The 21,101-nt window shown below is 40.2% G+C and overlaps 1 long non-coding RNA gene across 1 annotated transcript; it reads left to right on the top strand.

Moving 5' to 3' along the window:
• The first annotated feature begins 7,760 nt into the window (after nucleotides 1-7,760).
• Nucleotides 7,761-20,566, top strand: LOC115476913. The gene is made up of 3 exons (XR_003943234.1): nucleotides 7,761-7,844; nucleotides 14,369-14,372; nucleotides 20,556-20,566. It is a non-coding gene; the product is annotated as an uncharacterized LOC115476913 (long non-coding RNA).
• The last annotated feature ends 535 nt before the right edge of the window (nucleotides 20,567-21,101 follow it).

Here is a 21,101-nt window from a genome sequence, read left to right as displayed (position 1 = left end):
GTCTGCCAGTTACTATAACTTACACCCTTCCTTGGTGCACCAACTTGATGTGACGTAAGAGGGCATACCTACACATGGGTGTGCCAATGCTGATCTTACACTAGTATTTTATAATGCAATCTTGATGCTATTATAGAATTGACACTAAGGGCACAGCATTAGAGCAATAGACCGAGGAACCAAGTTATACAAGTGCCCTTTAAACATTTATATGGGTAAGACACCCATAAATGTTAGTGCTAAATTTATAGAATTGCTCCAAATCTCTTTTTACTTAGTTCTGATAAAGCATGTGCACACGGTATATACTGTTTACTGAATGCTAAAACAAGTTGTTGAGTTGTAATTGGAAATAACCTGGTCAATATTCAAAAGGATTTAACCAGCAGTCAAACAGTATGAGATTCTGGGATTCTGCCAAGTACTTGTTTCATGGCTTGGCTATTGTTGAAACAGAATAATGGGCTAGATGGTCTTTTGGACTGATCCAGTATGGAAATTCTTATATTACTATATTCTTACTATGTGATTTTACTACGTGACCAATAGGTGAATTTTCAACCACAGACTCTGACTAAATTATAGCTGCAAATTCCACTAAACTCAGCCAGATAAAATCCTGCCACCTATGTCAGACACGCAACACATTCTTAAAATAGTATCCAAAGAGGAAACATTCCAGGATGGACACATGCAGGTTTGATTTTATTTGTACTCTACTTTTTTTATATTGAGATTTCAAAATTATACATCCAATAATCAAAACTGAATGTCAAAAATAAGAATATAAGAATAGACATAACTGGGTCAGACCAATGGCCCAGTATCCTGCTTCCAATAGTGGCCAATCTAGGTCACAAGTACCTGGCAGAAACCCAATCGGTAGCAGCATTCCATGTTACCAATCCCAGGGCAAGCAGTGGCTTCCTCCACGTCTCTCTCAATAGCAAGCCTGTGGACTTTTCCTAAAGGAATTTATCCAAACTTTTTTTAAAAACTAGATATATTAACCGCTGTTACCACATCCTCTGGCAATGAATTCCAGAGCTTAACTATTCCTCGAGTGAAAAACTATTTCCTCCTATTTGTTTTAAAAGTATTTCCATGTAATTGAATTGAATGTCCCATAGTCTTAGTACTTTTTTGAAACAACCGATTCGCATTTACCCATTGTACACTATTCAGGATTATGTAGACCTCTATCATATCCCCCCTCAGCCATATCTCTTCCAAGATGAAGAGCCCTAACCTCTTTAGCCTTTCCTCATAAGACAGGAGTTCCATCCCCTTTATCATTTTGTTCGCTCTTCTTTGAACCTTTTCTAATTCAGCTATATCTTTTTTTTTTAGGTATGGCGATCAGCACTGAATGCAGTATTCAAGATGAGGTTGCACCATTGAGCGATACAGAGGCATTATAATATTCTTGGTCTTATTTACCATCCCTTTCCTAATAATTACTAGTATCCTCTTTGCATTTTTGGCCACCATCGCACACTGAGCAGAAATTTCAGTGTATTGTCTACAATAACACCTAGATCTTTTTCTTGGGTGCTGACTCCTAAGGTGGACCCCAGAATCAGATAACTATGATTTGGATTATTCTTCCCAACGTGTATAGCTTTGCATTTGTCCACATTAAATTTCATCTGCCATTTGGATGCCCAGTCTTCTAACCTCCTAAAGTCTTCCTGTAATTTTTCACAGTCCACATGTATTTTAACACAGATTTAATCACCTCACTCATCATTCTGAATTCCAGATCATTTATAAATATGTTAAATAGCATCGGTCCCACTATAGATCCATGCGGCACTCTACTATTCACCCTCCTCCATTGAGAAAAATTGTCATTTAACCCTACCCTCTGTTTTCTGTCCAATAACCAATTCTCAGTCCACAAAAAGACATTGCTTCCTAGCCCATGACTTTTTAATTTTCTCAGGAGTCTCTCATGAGGAACTTTGTCAAAAGATTTCTAAAAATCTAGCTATACTACATAAACTGGCTCACCTTTATCGGCATGTTTATTCATACCTTCAAAGAAATGAAGCAAATTGGTGAGGTAAGACTTCCCTTGGCTGTATCCATGCAGACTCTGTTCTATAAAACCATGTTTGTCTATGTGCTCAGTAACTTTATTCTTTATAATAGTTTCCACTATTTTGCCTGGCACTGAAGTCAAGTTTACCAATCTGTAATTTCCTGGATCACTCCTGGAACCCTTTTTTAAAAATCAACGTTACGTTGGCCACCCTCCAAACTTCAAGTACTATGGACAATTTTAAAGACAGTTTATAGATCACTAACAGCAGATTAGCAATTTCATCTTTTGAGTTCTTTCAGTACCCTGGGGTGTATACTATTTGGTCCAGGTGATTTATCATTCTTTAACTTGTTGTTGTGGCTCAGTAGGCCTTCCAGGTTCACTGAGATTCCTTTTAGTTCCTCTGCATCCTCACCCTTGAAAGCCATTGGGGGGGGCGTGTCAAGATGGCGTCAAGAATGAGTGACTTGTAAGACGCTCCAGCTAGATTGATCAAAGTTTTCTTTTTTACCTTTAACTATGCCCCATTCGAAACGAAAAGGAACGCTGAGGGTAGTTCCCCCGATTACCTCGACTTCCTCGCCGATACAACCTAGTCTGGAACATTTTTTCCCCAGGATTCCCCAGAGACCGAGGGGAGCGGAGCCCAATGCAGAGGCATCCGGAGAAGCGGAGCCACTGCGGGGAGACAAAACATCCCTCTCCCCTCCACCATCGTCGTTGATTCCTCCGTGTCCAGCATCAACAGCGAACCTTGAAGGAAACCAAACTGCCACCGGAAGCGTGACGGGGGGTTCCCCAGCGGGGAAGCAAGGGCGCTGCAGGAGTCGCTGGGACCTCAGGCTCAGAAAGTCTCTGAGACCTTGGAGAATAAACCGGAGGTGAACCTCGAGAGGATTTGGTTGAAACTGTTGGAAATGAACTCGACCCTCCAGAAATCTTCAGAAGAAGTAAAGGCCCTTAATGTTAAATTTGAGGAACTAAATACCACTGTTGAATCAGTTAAACAAGATAGCTCATTGAGAGTAACATCCTTGCAAAATGAAATGACACAAATTCAAGAATTCAAGACAATAGTTGCTAAGGATAGCATGGACATTAGAAAGAAAATTGAACAAATGGAAAATTATAACAGAAGGTTAAATCTTCGCCTGTTGAATTTCCCTAAGCTTCCTGGGTTAATTTCATTAGATCTATTTAAACGATATTTAATTGAGAACTTAAACATTCCATATGAAGTGATTCCCCCAATCAACAAGATCTTCTATATTGATGTGAATGATATTTCTGCAATTTTGGAACAGTCTTTGGATAATGTCACAGAAAGGGCCACATTTATTGTTTGGTCTTTGAACAAGACCTGAATTCAATCATGAGACTTTACTTCAAAAAATATGAACTCTTGTTTCGGAGGTGAGAAAATACGGATCTACCCCGATGTTGCGGAAGTAACACAACAAAAAAGGAAAGCATTTTTGTCTTTGAAAAAGAGGACAATGGATTTAGGGGGATCCTTTTTCCTCGCCTATCCATGCAAATGTGTAATAAGGTTTGAGTAATTGAAATATGTGTTTTATTTGCCTGAACAACTGAAATCTTTTCTAGATTCAAAAGCAACTTAAATAATAATAGTAAAGAAAATGGGGAATACGACGCTTTAATTAATACATTTTGCTTTTATAATCTTCTCTAATTCATATCGCCTACCATTAGATAGTGGTCTAAGAAAGCCATACATATATATTATTTGAATGATTATACTGAAGAAAGTGTTTGGGGTTTTTTTTCTTTTTCCTTTTTCATTATGTTAAAGGCTCCGTTAGGAATTTTCCCTCCCTAGCATTCTCTGATGTCACATTTATCCAGTCAATAATTGAATAGAAAATAATAATTTTAAAAAACCCAAAATACTGACTTAGAAAATAACAAGCAAATTGTAGTTTACAATATTTGCACCAAGAATAAGGTAATGATGATGTACCTTTTTTAAAATTTCAGGTTAGGAAACCAGTTTTAAAGAATATTAAACAAATGAACTCAAAAGGCAATGCTGTTTAAGAGGACAGGAGGAATTAGCAAAGTGGTCAAACAGAAATTGTTAAAGCAATTCAATGACTTAGAAAAGAATATGGCCACTGTCAGCTCAGTACACTGCTTGGCAGGGAACCCAGGTACTTGCCTTTTAAACAGGAAGCAAAGATCAGAATGTCTTTTCTGATGTAAAACTTAGTCACCGAAAATTGTTATAATTGGGCCTGATTTATAAGGTGATCCAAAAAGACAATAAATAAGGTATTGCAATTGTCTGCATAGGAAGACCCCAGTGCATAAATCAGGGACTTTGCAGTTCTATAAAAAGAGAGATGAATACATTCTAGCATTTTTCAGATGAAAAGGAAAATGCCACATTAACTGTGTACAAAAATATATGATTAGGCACAGATCCAATTTATGCCTGAACTCTTAAAGAAAGCAAGATGGAAAAATATTATTACCTACAAAAATCAATGATTAGAGGAACATTTCCACAATTGATGCTGAGAGACTGGCAAAAGCGACGTATTCTTCCCAGAAGTGGGTGACAGAACAGTTCTTGGACGTGCAATTGTTGGTAGGAGAGCGAGACATCCTTGATCTGTCTGAGGACTTAATCAAATGAAGTGTGTAATCAAGTTCTACATCAGCACAAAACATCAGTCATTCTGCCAACAGAAAGCAGCTGTGTCTCCAACAACCCCCCCCCCCCCCCATACACACACATCCCTTTAAAGTAAACAGAAAGACAAACGTGTACCATTTAAGTCTGTGCTTGAAAGGGTTGGTGGGGTATCGGCAACCTTCTGCTAATCCAATCCAAGAGTCCTGTTTTGCCCGAGACCCACACAACAACAATAATGCAACACCACAATATGCAGGACACAAAGAATGATAATAATAATAATTATTATTAGAATACCTAAGCATTTCCAGAGATGGGAATCTTCTATAGAAAAAACATCATCCTTATTCCTATTTCCCAGTTCAAAAGCAAAATTCCCCTGGTTATTAATGAATTTATTTTCCTACTGTCCACAGAACATTGGCTGGCATATTCAGTATAGGAAAATATATGAGGGACTAAAGTAATTTTACAGACCACCAGATCAAAGTAAACCAGCAAGAATTAATGGGTGCAATCTGCATCACTTGCAGTTTAGAAAAAAATCTTTATGGAGAAGCCTAAAATAGGATCAAATCAAAATAATGAAACGGTACTCCACATCAATACCAATCAAGCATAAAGACTCTCATAAGAAAGCTTGAGAGAGTGATAATCATAGAAATTACAAATATGTTTAAAACGTTAGAACTCAGATGTTTGGAGCTTTATTAAATTCTTGAACCCTCCCCCTTCCCCCCCCCCCCCCCCCCAAAGAAGGATGTGCATAAGGGCCTGATATTCAGCCCGCACCGGTCAGCAATTTTTAAGTTGCCAACAGCTGCAGGCTGAATTAAGTCAGAATATTCAACGCCAGGCCATGTCCAGGCTCTGGCATTGAATATCCAGGGAGGTGTGATCACCTGGAGGTCAACTGGACACCGGCCAATTTTCAGACTGGTGCCCAGTGAGTTTGGTAGATGAACTTCAGACAGCTAATTTTGTAAGAATAAAATGAGTCATGTGGCAGATAACTTGTGCTAATCTTTTATAAAAGGCCCCTTTTATGAGCTTACTTAACCAGTTAGCGGACTGAATATCACTGCTGGCTCCACTCAGCTCCACCCCCAGACCACCTTGATACTAACGAAACTACCATAGTGGTCAGAGGCAATATTCGCCAGCTCTACCTATATAAGGGGCCCTTTTACCACCGCTTTGTCTTACGCCAATTTGGCACTACCACCCAGGGCCGGTCTTAGGCAGAGGCGACCAAGGCGGCCGCAAAGGGCCTCGCGCCTAAGGGGGCCCCACGTGGCGCGCCTCAACTCTGCCTCGCTCGTGCCTCCGCTCCGACCTCCGCTGCTGCTCGCCTTAGTTGCCTGAGATGATCCCCATTCCCACGGCTCAGCCGCTCCGCTCCCGCCACCACCGGCGCAGCGCCCACCCCCGGACCCCGGCGACTGAGCGATGCCAGCGAGCCAGCCCAGGCAGCGACGGCCCCGCCCTGACAGCGACGACAGACAGTTGCAGCGCGACGGCTCACCTCCAGGCTCCAGCTTCCCGCTCAATGTCCCGCCTTCTGTTATATTTCCTGTTTCTGGGCGCGAGGGCGGGAGTCACTGAGCGGGAAAAGCTGGAGCCTGGTCGGAGGTGGTGAGGACGTGAGGTGAGCCATCGTTGCTGACACCAACAGTTGTGCACTTATGCCAAATCAAAATCGGATTCTATGCAGGCAGGAGATCAGGAGAAGTGTCTCTCTCATCTAACGACGCTTGCGGATGGTGCAAGGGTTGGAAATGTCTGCCTCCCTGAGAGGAATTTGGCCCAACAACATTAGTTGCTGGAGAAGCTGAGCAAGTAAGATCTTCTGGCTTAGAAGAGGCTGTTTCAAACATATCTGGGTTATTTTCACATAGATCTGTAGATATTTCTCCTGATAAAAATTTGGATGGCAATAGCAGATTTAGCTAAAACACTGCTTCCATGACACCTCGAATTAATCATTTGGAAGCTAGACTGCAATCACAGGATGAAAAGATTACTAAGCTAAAATCTGAGAATGGAAATCATGAAATAGCAAAATCTGATATAAAGTAGGTACAATCAGTTCAAACTATTTTAGTAACTGATGTGGCTACTTGCCTCTCTGGTTTGATGGGTTACAGAGTAATAGGGGAATTTGAAAGTACTGGATCTTTTCTTAATATTTTTCCTTTATTCTCCTTTGTTATGAGAATTGGAACTACTAATTGTAGTGGACTTGAACTGAATAATTTCTGGGGAGGGGAGGTTTCATGATAGCATTTTGCTTATTATTTCAATCAGTTTTTTTGTACAAGTTTAGCTTCATTTGTCTTTATTTGAAATTTCATAAATAAAAAAATTTTCTAAAAATGGAATAATCTTATCAATGGGGTGGAGCTAGGGTGGGGGTGGGGCTAGGATGGGGCCCCACCAAATTGGTCTGCATAGGGCCCCGCACTTGCTAAGACCGGCCCTGCTACCACCAGCCTAACATGAGAGCGCACTCCACTTCCGGTGCAAATGGATTTTTTTTTTTTTTTTACCACCAGGCTAGTTTAAGAGCCCTTACCGTTACCTAAATAGGTGGCAGTAAGGGCTCCCCCAAGAAATGGCCAAGCGACAACTGTTTACTTAACCTTGAAAAGAGCCCTAAGTGTGCATTTGAATATTTTTTTTTTAATTTATTTTGCTTGATATATTGCAATGAGCCTGAAAGACATCTATGTGGTTTATAACATAAAATATTGCGGATAGCCAGCTCAGTTGAGGTGTAACCAGGCATGATCCTTTCATGCCTAGTTAAAGCCTTTTAAATATCAGGCCCATAGTTGTTTTTGTTTTGGTTTTGGTTTTTTTGTGCAGACTTGGAAATATTTTCAAAGCAAAAGTATGTAGTTGGATGGGAAAGCTGCACTGTCACCATGGCTTCTGCACCACAACTCATCAAGGGATAAAACAGAAACATCCAGTGTTGGGTAAAATCATTTTGACAGAGATTTCAAGTTAAAATCACTAAGGGGGTCTTTTACTGAACCACAGTAGAAATCTGCTGGTGGTAAATGCCAAGATGCCCATTGTATTCCTATGGGTGCCTCGGTGTTTACCGCTAGCTGATTTCTATCATGAGCTTGAGTGGTAGCCATGTTAGTCCACTTTTAAAGGTAATCAATAGAAATAAAACAAAATAAAACATGGAAAAGAAAATAAGATGATACCTTTTTTATTGGACATAACTTAATACATTTCTTGATTAGCTTTCGAAGGTTGTCCTTCTTCGTCAGATCGGAAATAAACAAATGTTGGTAGATTTATTTATTTGTTGCATTTGTATCCCACATTTTCCCACCTATTTGCAGGCTCAATGTGGCTTACATAGCACCGTGCTGGCAATCGCCAGTTCCGGTATGACAAATACATAGTGATATCATGGTAGAGATCATGTGTGACAGACACCGTATGGAATTGGAAAGGAAGAAGAGTTATGTTATGTCCATTTCGAGTATTAGATTCGTTGTGTTGCAGGGTTTGGGCATTTAATTTGCATCATTCGGATATGCCTTTTTGAACAGGTAAGGTTTTAGTGATTTCCGGAAGTTTGATAGGTCTCACGTTGTTTTCACGGTGTTTGGTAGTGTGTTCCATATTTGTGTGCTTATAAAGGAGAAGCTGGATGCATAGATTGATTTGTATTTGAGTTCTTTGCAACTTGGGTGGTGGAGATTTAGGTATGTGCGTGTTGATCTTGTTGTGTTTCTGGTTGGTAGGTCAATGAGGTATGTCATGTATCCTGGGGTCTCACCATAGATAATTTTATGAACCAAAGTGCAGATTTTGAACGCAATACGTTCTTTGATTGGGAGCCAACGCAGTTTTTCTCGAAGGGGTTTGGCGCTTTCGAATCTCATTTTTCCAAATATAAGCCTGCCTGCGGTGTTTTGAGCTGTTTGGATTTTCTTTGATTAGATCTTTGCATCCCGCGTAGATTCCATTACAGTAGTCTAGGTGGCTTAGTACCATTGATTGTACCAAGTTGCGGAATATTTCCCTCGGGAAGAAAGGTTTTATTCTTTTGAGTTTCCACATTGAGTGGAACATTTTCTTTGTTGTAGATTTTGCTTGGTGTTCTAGTGTGAGGTTTCAGTCGATTATAACTCTGAGGATTTTCAGGCTATCTGAAACAGGAAGGGTGTAGTCTGGGATGTTTATATAGGTGAGTGTGTTCATGTTGTATCGGGATGATAGGATGAGTCAGTGTGTTTTGTCTGTGTTAAGTTTTAGTTGGAATGCATCCGCCCATGAGTTCATGATTGCCAGGCTGAGTTTGATTTCATTGGTGATATCTGATAGATCATGTTTGTAGGGGATGTATATCGTGATTTATTGATCGCTTGGGTGATTGTTTCCATGGTAAGGAGGGCGAAATTTGTCCAGATTCTGTCTGCTGGGTATTCACCGAGGATTGGGTCTAGGCACTCAGTTTTTCGAAGTCGGTGGTGTTCTGAGGTAACGCGTTGCGTAGGTTTACAATTTTTTCTTTGACGTATTTAGCAAGTATGTCGGCTGATGGGGTGTCTGTGTTGGTTGTGGTGACTGGTGTGGTGTCTAGTAGTGTGTTCACGAGTTGATATAGTTTCTTCGTGTCTTTGTAGTCTGGCCCTATTTTGGTTTTGTAGTATGTCCTTGTATTTTCTTTGAGTTTGTTTCCATGCATTGAGTGTGTGATGACAGTATATATAAGTGAAACATCAAAGCATTTCAGTGACAGTCTAACAGGATGGGGGTGGATAGGTATTGCACTCTCCAGTCACCCAGCTCTGAGCTACTTCTACCTGTTCAACTATTTTCTCACCTCTGCAATAAAGCTGCCTCTCTTCACATTTCTACCTCCAACCACTGATACAGCTCTCAGAATTACAGAGTCTCTGTGCCCTGGGGCAACACTTCTGAACATCTGACTGTGAGTACATTATCTGTTTATTCAGTAAAGGAAACTTCAGAAAATAAAGAGACTTCAGGTGTGTACTGGTGTGCCAAGGTTATACTTCAAGATATTGAGACTTTACAGTTAACAAGTCTTAAGAGGCTTGACAGAGGCCCTTACTGCCATCCATTGAGATGGTGATAAGGGCCCCGGTGGTAACACAATTAGCGCTGCACTAGCCATTTCCAGGGGTTTTCTTTTTCCATGTTGGGCCCAAAAGAATGAGCGGTGTATAATTATACTACAGCAAGAGGCCCTCACTGGATGCCCACCGGAAGGGTGGAAGGCCAGATTTTAGGACTCAGGCTGTAAAAATACCAGCTAGGTTTAAAAATCTATGACTGGCTGAGCAAGGACTTGCTTTTCCTGCAAGTTAATATGCGTTCTAGTTTAAGATCCATCCACTGGAATAGTGGTGGGCCAAGCTACATAGCTTTGTACAGCTGAAAAGCACTAACTAGGCCTGATAACCTACTAATGGCCTTATAGATGAGTCTTAATAAAATCAGGTACAAATTGAATGTAGCACTTATTAAAATGGAGTTTGTCTTTCTATAAGATGAAACTTAGATCATAAGATAATAGAAAAAGGGGAAGTGAAACTGATATGCTAAGAATAAGATGTTCTGGCAGAGGAGAAAACATGTTGACAAAAGAGGAAGTTGCACAATAATTTGCAATAGCTAGAACAGATATTTTTAATATTAAGGAACAAGTTGTTTACAAGAACGGAAGCACCTGGCCGGATGCGAAAGTATGATCTCAGAAATTGTGAAATATTATAAAAAAATAGGTCCTGCCATAGACTTCTATTGAGATCTGTGGGTATAAAAGAAGGGAGATTTTGGCTTAATTTCGGAGTCTTCCCCGACACTTCTCAGACGGCAGAGCTCTGTGCAATTGAATCCAGAATCTGTTTGATGTCTGTACTTGATTGAACACTTGGTAAGATTAAAGCCTTCTTTCTGAAACCTATCTCTGTCTTTATTTTCAAGTATTCCTCACCTGTTACTTACTTTACAAACTAAGCTATACACACACCAGACACTCATTCTGTGTACAAAATACTGTTAGATTCTAATAGAATATATGTGGGAACACAAATGGCCAAGGAATCATTTAAATCCAGATAGACAGAAAGCTGTGGTCATGGGAATTAGATTGGAACAGTGCCTTCTGATGCCTCCACAACGCCGCAAACAGATTGTGGAGGCACAAACCCTCTGCACACCTCCGTGGAAAAGGGTCTTCCCGGGGGCGTGGAGAGGGGTTCAAGTAAAACAGTGGTGACCACAGTCTGCTGCCCCATTCCCTGTCCAACGCTTTACTGTCCTTCTCCTACTTCTTTTTGGACGCAGTGGGGATACGTTTGTGCGTCCAAAGCCTCGTTTCTTTCACCTATGCTCTGTCTTAATCCCTCCTCTTTGAATCCCCTTCCCCATTCCTTTCTTTGTTCTCTTTCACCCTAACTTTTCCTGCTTCTCGCTGTACTCCCCTAGCTGTCCCTGTCCTTTTCTTACCTGTAAGGGTTCTATGGGGTCCCATCTTTGTCTTTCCTTATTCTTTGACCTCCTCTCAAGACACCTGTCCCTGTGTTTTTTATTTTATCCTTTTCCCATTCTCTTTCCTTTGAACGCAAGAAGGGGACCTTTATCTCTTCTTCTCTCTCCTTCTGCCTCTCACGGACATTGCCCACTTGAGGGGTATTGGGCACTATTATTCTGTCCGTTCTTTTTCTCACCCCTCCCTCAAATACTTTTCTATCTTTCTGCCTTCTTCCTTTGTTCCCTGCACGCCGCTTTCCTATCCCCTTCTTTTTCTTTTATGTTTTTTCTTGGCCGCAAGAGGGGTGATTCTATGCGTCCAAGATCTACTTTTTTCTTTTCCCTCCTTTCTGTTCTGAGTATTCTCCTTTTCTGTTTTCTACTCTGTCCATTCTGGCTGCGTTCTTGTCCACGTCCTATTCCCTGTTCTCCTTCCCAGGTCTCTCTCTGACTCTTGCAGTTCTTACTTTTCCTACTTGCCCTCTCTGTCTTTTCCTGTTCTTTTCTTGTCTGTAATATTCTATGATGCCCTATCTCTGTCTCTTTATTCGCTGTTCTCCTCCCAATGCACCTGTATTAGGGCTGTGCAGTGCTTACTCTCTGTGCCGCCTTCCCCATGTTTATCTGTCTGTAGATCTTGGGAAGAAAAACTAAGATCAAGTGTTTCCTCCCCGTTATCTCATGTCCCTTATTATAGCAGTCTGCTCTTCTCTCTCTCAGTTTTCACTCTTTCCTGTGGTTAAGCCACTGTCACTTTCCCTTCCGTTATTCTTTCCTATCGCAGTCAGTGAACTCTGTCCGCCCTCTCGTCCTGTGCCCTCATTTGGGGTTTTTGTACTCTCTGCCTCGGTTGCCCGTTTGTTTCTCCTGTCCACCTTTATCTGTTGTTCTTGTGACAGGGTCTATCTTCCTACTTATCTGTTTTTATGATCGGTTCTATTCTTGGTAAACTTCTGTGCGGCATTGCACTCACAGATTGCCCCATCTGTCCTCTGTCTGTTTGTTTCTGTAGAGACTGTTCACTAGGAGGGTATCTTCCTTTAAAATCATTTTGGTAAAACTGACAGCCCACGGAACCCCCCCTTCCTTCCTGTCATGCAGCTTTATACGTCTGAAACTTTCATGACATTCTAAATCTCCGCTTGAGAAGTCCCGGGCTGTATTCTGTCTCTGTTCCCCGTAGCCACCTTAGTTGTACTTCCAAGTTTAATTTTCGCTGCATAGCATAATTTTTTTTTGGTCGAATTTATAAACTGCTGTTTTATTTTTGCTTCCTAAAAACTGTTTCTGAGACTTTCAGAATTAAGATGTTTTATTCGGCAATCTATTCTGTTGCCCGGTTTCGTTTAAACTCAGAGACAGGTTTTTGTTCTGTGATATTCTGTTGATCGTGGGCTAACTGCGATCCAGAAGTTTTTCTCTGGTGTCTCATGTCCCTAATTGACCTGTCACTTTTTCTCTATCTTTAAAGCATTCTGCTTTCTCTTTCTATGTCTCACTCTTTCCTGTGGTTTGCTCTTCTAGCCGCAGCTTCTAAGTTGCGTCCCAGAACGGATGCCCACTCTCTCTTCTGTCATATTTTTCTGTTGCTCTGTCCCTTTTGTGATATGGTCTATTAATTATTACTGGTCCCTATACTGTTCTTCTATTTGCTATCCCTTTTTGATTTGCATGGTGTGTGTAACTGCACGGTTGCTGAGTGATTGACGCATACCGGCTGGGCCACGCGAGTGCGTCCCAACGGCTGCTGTTTGTTTAAATCGGGTGTTGAACCTCCGCTGTGGTCTTAATGTGACCCCCCCCCCCCCTCTGGGTCAACGCTGTTAGATAAGACACCTTTTCTAATTCCACACTTTTAATATACTTTTCTCCTTGTATATTCCTGTGTTTGTGATTTGTGTCTGTGTCACCTGAGGTTACACAATTTGTGATCTGTTTTGTGTGCTTGGCTGCTATCCCATATTTCTGTGCCCCCCCCCCCCCCTTGCTGTACTGTTTGCGCTATCCTATGGGCTTGTCCTTTTTAATTGCTCCTGTATAAGTTGCAACTGTGTAATGAATTCCTTTTTAGATTTTGATGGTGGCCAGACCTCTCTTAAGAGAAATGCAGCTGTCTCAAATGCCTCTCTTTCTCTCTACTTCCTCGCTTATATCTTTAGGATTATGTCACAGTTTCCGTTCATCCCTAGACCTTTGCTTTCTAACCCTTTGAATAAGGTACAGAATTCTATAATGCTATAGTGTCTGTTCTTTTAAAGCATTTTCTTTCTAAAAATGGGTTTTAAATCGTGCTAAGTTTGATTGTTCTGCTTCTATAACAGAGGGAGGCTCAAGAGAATGCCAAAACAAAATACTTCTTAGCACATAAATTCAGTTGTAATCGTCTAGGAAGCCTTAGTCCGGAAACTAAAAATTAACCCTTACTTAACAGAATCAAGCGATATGCTGGTAGTAATGAAATTTAGATTGCCGTTATTTTAAAGACACAATAGAAGACATTAAAAATTTTTGCTTTGAAGGAGCTGCCGTATCAAGTGTAGAATTGACAGTTTCAGCTTTCATATGAACACAGAATGATTACAGCGGTCTATCTGAGCAATTAAAGTAGCAACGTAGTTAGAATTGTCATACTTCCTCAAACATTAACTCTTTGGTTCCTTACATAATAGTTTCTAAGAACTTCAATATGTTTGATTAGATAAAATCCTATCCTGATTAATTATACCAGCATAAAGTTTTAATATGAAAAATTAAACTTACAGTTTTTATGTGCTGTATAGTCCTATTTTCAGTAGCCGTAATGTCCAATGCTTGCAGTAAGCAATAAACTCAAATTAAGCACAGGAAGCACACTTCCCTTCTGGTTTTTATTTTCCTTTTCCTATAACATCTACATCAACATTAAATCCTTATAACAATTTTCTGTAAACCCGTATAAACCCTTGATTTTTGAAATATGTTCTGGTTCTTTTTAAACTCTCTACAGTATTATTGCTAAATCATATTAAAAGCTGTACTTTCCAGAAGCAGTCTCTTAACCACAACGTTTCCTCAGACTGTGCTGACTTCCTGTACTAGCCATGCTGAAACGGAATCTTATTCACAGAAATGTGTTTTCTGCCTATGGATAGAACGGTAACTTTTCACCCCCCCTTCCCTCAAATGCTGAGCCTGTTCTGTTCGTAATCATTAAGCATTGTATTTGGACTGCTTGATTCAATATGTTATATACTTGAGGCTTATGATGAAAGAATGACACGTTTTAATTTGCTTTTCTAACCTGCTTTGCAACAGCCTTTCTGTCAAATAGGAACATGCAAGTTTCTATTACTAACTAAAACTGTTGTTATAACACAGCCTTATTAAGGAACCATATTCAGAGCTGTAAAAGCATTTCAGCCGTACAGCTGGAAACGGACAAAACATTAACTTATGTGCTTTTTCCAAATGATTGCTAGTCTTGGTCTGACTTTGAATAATTCTATAGCCACCGGAAACCACAGGAAACCACAAATAATTACTATTGTATCTTTGCCTTCTCAATTTATAAGTGCGTGGTTTCCCCGTAGCCGCTTTAGCTGCATAGACCCCGTCTCCTATGCTTTCTCCTTGTAAAAGGTTTCTTGTCTATTATACAGCATTCTCCTGTCCCCCGGCTCTGTGATTTGTTTTCTAAGCTATCTGGACTTCAGAAGCATGCTCTTCTCCTTCATGTATTATCAGTGCTTTATACTATGACTTATGGCTGGCTGTCAAACTATACGGCCATCCTCCGGTCTGATTAATGCTTTTTCTTCTCCTTTTACAGTTGTAATTTTTAATTTGTATTTGTCTTACTAGCTGTTATCACACCCTTTTAATTTACAATTTGTTTTGGGACAATGTTATACTTTCAATTAATAATGCTTAAGGTTTGTCATTTATTTTCCTTTTTGACATTTGCTTTTGGTCCCTTTATATATAATTGCTGAGGTTTTCCTGAATTTGTAGTTTGAAATGGGTATTTATTGTGACATAATTAGGAAACATACCTTTACAGTTTGCTGTATAGACGCTATATAGATTATATCCTGCTCCCGTTATAAGCTAGGGGGCTATGCTGTCCCCGCCCATCAGCTTCTATTGCTTGCACTATCTATTTTACTGTTTGTATTATGCTGCGTTAGATAGGATCTTATTCACCCTCTAGATAAGATTCTCGTATGCTTTGGATCTCCGATACTCATATAGTTCTGGTTTCTTGTGCTCTATTTTAATGGTGTGCTCGTTTAAAAGAAATATAAGTTACAGCCCCTGCACCGTACTATCGTGTTAGTTTTTTTCAGGATGCTTTTTAATACTTTTTAATCATCGGTGAGCCTGACTATATCATAACGTTATCTACAGGAAATATTGCACTTCCTCGCTTGCGTTGTGGTTTTCGTCCTCCGAGTGCATACAGCCTGGACTGGCCTATTTTAAACACTTGCAGTAATGAGTTATGTTATAATGTTTCTTAATGAATAATTTCCACGTCCTGAGAATAACAATCACTTTTAAATTGTGTAAGTCTTTATAACAAGTTTTCTGTTTTTACTCGACAGCATTGTGAACTTAGATATGAAATTACAATGGTGTATTGTTTCATTAAGAGCTAGATAACCCCTTGTATAACTTATATGATAGTAGAAGTATTATGTACTATATAGCAGCATTTCTTTGCTTTTACCTTAACAGAGATGCATATAAAATATGTTTTACCTTTCCGGTTGAGAAGATGATGGCTGCGTACCATGAGAATACAGCGTTGCTTAACTTCTTCAGTTATTTCCTGTTGGTTCTTTATAACCCAACCTTCTCTTTCCTTCTAATGCTGCAGCTGTTCTGTTTGTCATCATTTAGACATATCATTTCAGTCACTGATTAGTATGTATGTTTTATGCCGTATCATTGGAAGTTCTTGGTGTAAGAATCACATGTTTTAATTTGTTTTTTCCCCTTTCACCTGTTTAACCACAAAAGCTTCCTGCCATCGCATTCGGGTTTATTTTATTTACTATGTTCCTTTTCGGAGTGTATGGGTATTAATTTGTCATATTTATGGGTAATTAACCTGTCATATTTGCACCACGATTCTGGCATCCTGTTTGAGAATTTATTATAATATATGCTTCTCTTATATTTTCCTGTTTAGATGCTACTTCCAACCTATCCGATACCCGCCCCAAAAGCATTTAATATGTATTTACCTTTATTTCATTTATTCTAGGGGTATAGCTCCGGACTACACATGTTATAATGTCTTTGTTAATATACATTTTCTTGCCTTTTGTTGAAATCGGTGTTCCAGTTACATATATGGTTCTCCCCTGTTCCTCTTATTATAGTATGTAGTAGTTTCATGTCTTGTTTAAAGTCTATATTTTGATTCCATATACAGCTCCCAACCTACCCTTACAGCTTATTTTGGCCTTACATTACAAATTAGGTAGGCCCAGTTTTTACCATATAATATGTACACTTTATTTTTATTTCGTGGCTGGATCCTTAAAGTCTTCTGGATCGGCCGCCGCCCATAAGGTGCCCAAAAGTTTTTTTTTCCTGTTACAGGCTAAACTCCTTTTAATGATCCACACCCACCCCTCTTTTCCTTTTCTGAAGTATATTTTAGGGACTCTTCCCTGATACATACTATACCCTTACTCTCATTCCTATTTGTGTTACGCTAGAACCATTGGCTTACGTACCGATGCCCGGCGAAAGGTAAGGGGAAGGGCTTACACCCCTCTACGGGGCAAAATTTTTGTCCCTTGGATGGATGACGGTACCTAAATTGTTAGGGATTGGGCCATTAATACCACCCAGTTTTCAGGGTGTGCCCGGCCCCCCAGTCTATAACACTTGCCTCTTTTCCAATTAGGCTAGAACCTGTAGCACCGGTACTCCTGAGGGACGCCTCTGTACCGTTTCCTACTAGCTAGTCTAATCAGAGGTCGTAAATTTATAGTTTGATTAATTGAAAACCCAGTGGGAGCTGGTTGAAGCGTTTAGGGTTCTTGTCACAGTTGATGCGTTTTTGATGCGTTTAAGGCTCCTAGCACGTGAAAACTCATTGGGTTACTGCCTTCCGGATTCACTGTACCTTTTTCACGGGTACTTGAATCCCTTGATGGATGCACTCCCTGATTTAGGGCTCTACCAGTGAGCGTGTATTGTGGCTCCTGGCACCGGGGATGCGTGTATTTTGGCTCCTGGTGGTTGATGAAGCGTTTAGTGGGCTCTTGACTAGAGTGGTTGATGAGGCGCTTATTTGGCTCTTGACCAGAGGCTTACCCTGGAAGGCAGTATTTATACATAGTTGCATACACACTAGCGTATATTCTTATCTTTACCTTTATCTTAATATGAATTCTCTATACCTCTCCTCTGTATGTCGACTAGTATGTAGATCTTTATGCCGACTGATCATTTATATTTTAGACCTCCTACACAGAATTTGAGTATAATAGAAGACACGTGAGTATCGCATGCTCTTGTAAACTATTGGCGTACCGCCCCTAGCTCTTTTCATAATTCTACTGTATTCTCTGAAACCTTGGTCCTAGGACTGTGTTCAAAATCGGGTTCTATAGCGGCTCTGAAAAAATTATTATATAATTTATTTTCACTATTATACAACTATACAACTATCACTGATACTTATTTTGTCCCGTCCTTAACTTATGGCTTCAAACCACTGGTTCTAGGCCTGGGTTTCATGTATATTTGCTCTAGCCCACAGTTATCTACCTACGTTCTAGATCATTGCTGAAATTCCACCATTGGATATTTTAATCAATATGATCACCCTCACACCACCCCCTCCTGGGGAGAGGGTGCTAAACTTTTCCCGAGCTGCAAATCTTTTCCCCCTGCTGAATAGAATGTCAGCTGGTCTTCCTCATACAGAGTATATTACTACTCCCCTGTCTGCAACTGAGCTGAATGGCCTTGTTCTGCGACTCCCGAATATTACTAAAGGAGGGAACAAGTGGCTACTAAAACTACAACAGGCCACTCTAGGGACAGCTCTTTCAGTAGGAAATATGAAGGCCATATTGGGCAGGACCGCCCATGCTAGCATCACTGATTTGTTCACACAAGCAGGCTATGCTGAACTTGTGACTGAGAATCAGTATGATAGTGCCCCCTTGACAGTGATTAAAGAAAAATTGTTTCAAGAGATACGTACTTCCTTCCCTGCCCAGAAAGATTTCTCCGTCATCACTTCACAACGATGGGAGGTGGGGTCAGAACTGATTGAAGCTTACCTAATTAGGATGCAGCAGTTGTTTCATGATGAGATTGAGGAAAGATTTGACTCAGACAATGCTCTCCCTGTATTCTATTACTTACTTAAACAGACCTTACCCTCTAAGGTCAGGAAGAACCTAGATAAGACGATAGGTTTACAACACATGGAATGGCCACAGGTTCGGGAACATATCCTTCACTATTGTAGGCAACTAATTGAGAATAGGCAAAGAGAGGTCCGCCGGGACCAGGTTTTGCACAGGAATCTCACAATGTTGCAGATTGCTGATTTGAAGGCTAAGATGTCCTCTAAGATCAGCCCCTCCACACCTTCTAGTTCTAGCACCCCGTCCACCCTATATTTGCTTTCCTCTCCTCATGGCACTAGGTACCCTGTTATCCTTAGTTCCAGTTCACCTACTACTTGCCCTCGTGTTTACCCTGATTTGCCAGATTATGAAAAACATAACCCCCAATTCAGGTATGCTGACAATCGCAGAGGCCTTAAAGCTGGAAACCAGGATTCCCAATCTAGTCCCTATCGCCGTGCTAGTGTGGCATGTTTCCGTTGCCGTCAAATTGGACATTATGCATCTAAATGTCTTCTGCCAGTTCAACATTGGCCCAGAAATCAAAATCGCCCACCCCACCCGTCCATAATGACTAGGCGTATTCCGAACCCGATCTGATTTTGTAGTTCACAGTTACTCATAGTACTCAGCTCCTCATTTAGTATCCAGAAACCATTTCTCTGTATATGTGTTGGTGTGATGTTTCTGTTTCTATTGCAGGTAACATGTTTTTATTTTATATTTCTCTTGGTTTAATTGCATGTGTATATTTATGGTACCATACAAATGACCTAACTGAGTCAGCAAGTTCTTTATTTGCTTTTATGCATACCTTCCCTGGGGAATTCTTATCGACTGCAGGGATGAGCGATCCCCAGAGGATGTTTATTTTGTGTTTTTTTTTCCTTAACTGACTTATTTATGCCATTTTACTTTATACGGGATCCCTTTTAAATAAATGCTATGTATTGCTCATTAAATTGATGTAACATTTACTTCTTTAGTTTTTTCATGAATATAAAGCCTTCATTTTTGAAATCTCTTTATTGTGTGTGATATCTGAAAGCTTTTCATTATTTCCTTGTCTAAGAAAGAAAAAATATTTAATAACCATTATCCGTTTTATGGAATAAATGCGAGAAATATTCCCTTGAACTGGCCATTTGGGGGAACATTTTGCGCTGATCATAGATTTTGTAGTATTCTTGAATTGAGAATTGGTGAAGCTTTCAGACATAATTAAGGAAAATTATGCACTCCACTTTCTGATTCCTTTCTATTTAATACAAGTGATCACAATAACCCCTTGAATGCCAACTATTGCACTTTTTATCTCTCTGTCTTTCACTGCGAGTGCTAGTGAAAAAAACTGGTGTAGACTATTTGTGTGCAGCGGTCCTGGAATTTATGCTTTGTGTATTTAACTAACACCTTGCTTCAACTAACTCTTGCCACGTGGTGGTTTTGTCTTGAAGCGATATGCTTCTTCCTACTTCTTTGTCTGATTGAAAAGGGTTACTTAAACTCTATGTGAAGGTCAATCAATGGTGTCTGCACTTTTGAATGTTTTTTTCATTAGTCTTTTTCAAGGAACCTTTTTTCTGGCATTGCCTTCTGAATATGCCTTGCTGCAATTCAGATGTATCATATTTTGTTTTATTTCTTTTATTTTTCTTTTTTTTTTCCCTTACACCCTTCAGGGTGCTTTTTTAATTTTTTTTGTTTGTTTTTTCATTCTCGATGCTTTGTTTCTTACCATCCCTCCTTCCTGGCCCCCATTTATACCCACGACCCGCCTCCTAACCCCTTGTCTAATTCTTGTATTTACATAATGGTTCTTCATGTCTCCCGCTAGCATTATGACTTCTTTCAATGAGACCACATAAATTGCACTACTGGTCTGTTTAAGTTTTGCCTTTCCCCAGATGGATACAGGAATCCCGTTGACGTCCCTCACCGAGGAGACGACTGCTAGCAAAGAGAAGCTACCCGATAATATATCTGATCTGAAGGCTATGTTACAGCAAAGAATCGCTAGATTAAAAGGCTAATGCACAGACCCCAACATTACCTGGTGTGAGAAACGAGACATTATTGAGCGTGAGTTTCAACAGATGCATAAATTGGTCCATGAGCAAAAGAGACAGGCTCTCCAGTTTTTGGAGTTGCAAGAAGCTTTGGCCTCTACCCTTCTTTCTGAATCATCTAGCTCGTAAGTCCTGCTGGCCTCCTGCAGCTGAGGGCCCAACCCTTGGTGAATGGTAGTCATCGCGGGTGAAGATTCCATATCTATTGGCGATAGATTGCAACACATTGCCCTCCATACATCAATAACTTGAACATTAACCATCATCTCTAAATTTTTATTGTTAGTTTTTGTACTTTTTTTGTTCCATATACTTAACCATTGTTATTTGATCATGTAAAAATTACCAATCTGTCTCGCACATTATGCAAGCCAGAAGTGGGGATATATTATATAGATCCCAATTCCTAGTATTAAGAGGGTTGCAGTTGAAGC

This window comes from Microcaecilia unicolor, chromosome 8 (genome assembly GCF_901765095.1).
Source record: "Microcaecilia unicolor chromosome 8, aMicUni1.1, whole genome shotgun sequence".
NCBI lineage: Eukaryota > Metazoa > Chordata > Amphibia > Gymnophiona > Siphonopidae > Microcaecilia > Microcaecilia unicolor.
The sequence above is the reverse complement of the archived record's forward strand: the minus strand, read 5'-3'. Positions and strand labels throughout refer to the sequence as shown.